Source organism: Pundamilia nyererei, unplaced genomic scaffold, assembly GCF_000239375.1.
Source record: "Pundamilia nyererei isolate P.nyererei 1_Seehausen unplaced genomic scaffold, PunNye1.0 scaffold00018, whole genome shotgun sequence".
NCBI lineage: Eukaryota > Metazoa > Chordata > Actinopteri > Cichliformes > Cichlidae > Pundamilia > Pundamilia nyererei.
In genome coordinates this window covers 404351-408637 of record NW_005187419.1, presented here as the reverse complement: position 1 = coordinate 408637, position 4287 = coordinate 404351, and positions in this window count along the sequence as shown.

Below are 4287 nucleotides of genomic sequence, written 5' to 3'. Positions count from 1 at the left end.
CTCGGGTTGGGGGATTTGTGCTCATACTGGAGTGCAAAATTGAAACCAAAGAAAGATGGACAAGAAAAGTTCAAAGCCATCAGGTGCTCACTTTAGAAAAAAGAGAAAAGAAGAGAAGGAGGAACGAGCAAAAGACACATTGTGTTACAGATTTTAATATTAATTAGTCATTGTCAATTGTTGATTTGTCCTGTTCTCATTGTATAACAAATTATGATGGCTGTTTGGTAACTGTTTGCATACTCTCTCTCTCTCTTCATATGTGTGTGTTTATGTTTCTCTGGTGAAATGTAAGAGCACCAGTTTACTGATATAGTATAAATCTCATTCAGACTGGGATGACCACAAACCCTTAAAGTCACACAGGTTCAACTTGGCAGTGAGACTCAGGAAACCTGGCTGTTGCGCAAGAGCCTCGAGTCCAGAAACATATCCAAAAAACAAAGAAGCACTGGCATACTCCCTGGCAGTTTTATCATCAGTATTTAACATGTTCAGAAAATGGGACAGCCTGGAGTAATTGTGCATGCACTCCAAAATCTTTACACCAAACCAACACTCCATTTGGTGTGAACGAAAAAGTCTCAAGTTGAATGAGAGTTTGAGCCAAACACTCTGGGTCCAAAGACACTGCCTTATAATTTAGCTGAATGAAGAAGAAGAAAAACATCTAAAATGCATAACTAGGATTTTGGTCAAATAAGCTTTCTTAATGCACAAGTAGAGAAATAAAGAGTCTGGTCTTGGTTAAACAAATATCTGGTAGGTGCAGATACACTGAAAGTGATCCTGAATATTTATGGCACACAAACTGTCCTAAAGGAACAATCACAAGCCTCTGCTGTAAGATTCAGATTGCAGCTCTGTAACTGCACACCAGCCACACACAAGCTGCTCATTTGCACTGGCTTCACACTTCTGATTGCACAAGTGGTGCGACTTGCAGCGCGCATGATGAATTTATCTGTTAGGTGTGTGTTTGGTAGATTTTTTTTTTCATTTTTTCAAACTGTATATCTTCACCTAAATCAGATGTTGAGAGGACAGAGAGTGCTGCAAGGGTGTGAATGAAGCACACGGGTCACTTTGTTATGCACTGAGTGGCCCCACTGAGGTCAGGGATCAAAAAAGAGGCCTTGACACTGACAATTCCTCATGCTAGGCTTCCTGGCCCTACGCTAATTTACATACTAGGAATGGTTGGCTGACATTCTAACAAGTTTCCAAGCTGCAATCCGGAGAGCTTGTGTTTTTTCTCTGATTAAACATGAACGTGTATGTTATTGAATGGAAATCCATAAAACATATATTGTTTATTCTTCAGTGTAAATAGAAAGAGACTGTCATGTATAGAAATTCAACATAAGAGGTCAGTTTCAGTGCAAAGAGATTAATATAGGCTTGTTTTAGCCACTGAAGGAGAAATCTGCTGATGCTAGTTATAATAAATATTTCTTCTGTGTAACTATAATCCCTACTTTCAAACTACATTAATCCTTATTTGAATTTCTGATTTCTGGAGGCTAATGGTAATGATTGAGTTTAATTGACCAGCAAAATTAGCAACAGTGAAGCATCTCTGCTTTCATCTTCTTTTTATTCAAGTAATATTTTAAACTCCTCATTTAGCCTCCCACTCATTCAGGTTTTTTTCCGAATTAGTACCTAGTAAATGGGCCATAAAAACTCCTTTATGTTCATTAGTGGAGATATTTTTCACCTTACAGATATAAGCTGGGGGGAAATGCTAAAGAAGCATCTTTTTTGAGTAACAACTCAATGCGATATTTTATTTTTATTTACATTTCAACATCTCTAAAGTACAAACTCTACACAGAAAGGCCACAGCCAGGTGGTGAAGTCAAACTCAGGACCCTCTTGCTGTGAGGCAAGCGTGCTTACCACCACACCACTGTGCTGCCCTCTACATGTATAGTCATGTTAAAAAGAACATTTTCCAGGCTCTATGCAGTCCTGTGAAAAAGTAGATCCTTACTGTTTACATAGAAATTAAGAGGCATAACACAATATTAAAACCTTCCAAGGAATGGACATTCCGGCAAATTTACCCCAAGATCAGACTAGAGAACGGGTAGGGAATTTCCAAAAACCCCAAGAACTACATCTCCAAATTTATAGGGCTCAGTAGTCAAGGCTACCTGTTTGAGTTCCTGGTTGTACAATTTGAAAACAGTGAATAAATATGACTTTGGAAGAGTTTTCAAGAGAAAGCGCCATCTCGCTAAAATTCAATTCAATTCAATTTTATTTTATTTATGCAATGACAAATCCCATCAACAGTTGCCTAAGGGGGCTTTATATTGTAAGGTAGACCCGACAATTATACATACAGAGAAAACCCAGCAATCATATGACCCCATATTAGCAAGCACTTTGGCGACAGTGGGAAGGAAAAACTCCCTTTTAACAAGAAACCTCCAGCAGAACCAAGCTCAGGGTGGGGCGGCCATCTGTCGCGACCAGTTGGGGAGAGAGGAGGAAGACAAGACAGAAGACATGCTGGGGAAGAGAGACAGACATTAATAACAAGCAATGATTCAATGCAGAGAGGTTTATTAACACACAGTGAGTGAGAAAGGTCCCTGAAGAAGAAATACTCAGTGCATCATGGGAATCCCCCAGCACCCTACACCTATTGCAGCATAATTAAGGGAGGATTCAGGGTCACCTGATCCAGCCCTAATTATCTGTTTTAGCAAAAAGAGAAGTTAAGCCTAAAAAGTAGAGAGAGCGTCTGTGTCTGAATCCAAACTGGAAGCTTATTACACAGAAGATGGGCCTGAAAACTGAAGGGTCTGCCTCCCATTCTACTTTTATGTACTCTAGGAACAACAAGTAAGCCTGCAGCGCGAGAGCATAGTGGGGTGATGGGTTACAGCATAGCTTAAGTTTGCAAAGTTCTGAACATCTGAACAAACCACAAGACTTGTAGAGCAATGGCCTTTGGACATATGAGACCAAAGTAGTGATGTTTGGCCATAGTGCACACCACCATATATACAGAAAACCAAACACAGCATATCAGCACAAGCACCCCAAACCAGCTGTTCAGTAGAGCGGTGAAGGGGTGATGATTTGAGCAAGTTATGCAGCCACAGTACCTGAAATGAAACACTGGTGTAAAAAAGAGTGGCTCAAATTCCTGCATCGAGTCCTATAAAAACCTTTCGTTTTTCGTATCAGCATAAATTAATCCATTTGAGTTGTTCCTTCAGTGTTTCTTGGTCATTGAAACTTTGAAATGACCAGAAGAAAAGTATTTTACTACATAATCTTTGACGCAAAAAATACTGAGAAGTAGGAAAGTTATGCCTGCACACAACAAATATAGCATTACTGCAGTTCTGATTATGAACGCAGTGTTTTCTTTTGTTATCTACAGCAAATTATTTGGAGGTTAACTTACATGGGTGCAGGCAGTAACAATAACACTTCATTATGTAGAAAGACCACAAGATATTTATTCTGTGTTATTTTTTTTGGCAAATCCCTGACAGGCACCATAGATTACCCCTTGCTGTCATGTCTCTTTTAGGGATACAGATGATTTGAAAACACTCTTTTCATCCATGGGATGTCTCGCTCTAGTGTTGCGTTAAAGAACAGCAACAGTCTGGTAAATAACATGTCCAAGTGACACATTGTTCGTTGGCAGGAAGTGGAGTGAAGGCGGACAGGTCAGTGCCCTCAAAAACACTCAAGCGTATCCTGGCCTCAGCTCTGCCAGAGAGAAACTGAAAACAAACAAGAAAGGGCAAAACTGAGCCAAACAAGAAGTCTTATATATAAAGTATATTAGGTAGACTTATGTTGCCTTGTTATTGATTTTTCATATAGAGTTCATGTCTTATAAAATGATGAGTGCGGGGTATTGTACAGAAGATTCTTTTGAACTGATATGCCCGAGAGGAGAAGAATCGTGTCTTATATAATTTATCAGAAGTAAAACCCAACTTGTTTGATGTTCAGAAAAGCCTGCAGACAGACATTACACATTCTTGTAAAACACCAACTAATTGCTGAGGGTTCACAGGACTGGATAAAGTGTGCTAATTACTGTCAACTGTGATTGATAGATTGACGATCATTATCTTTAATGACTGTCATTTTCACTAAGGGCATCGGGTTATAGATAACATATTATCCACCTGCACAATAAAAAAGTGGCATTTTGACACAACTTGACCCAAATCATTGGAGTGCTTTGTCATTTGGCTTTCAAGTCCAATGCAATGAACAAAAATAATTTATGAAAACAAAAAAAAA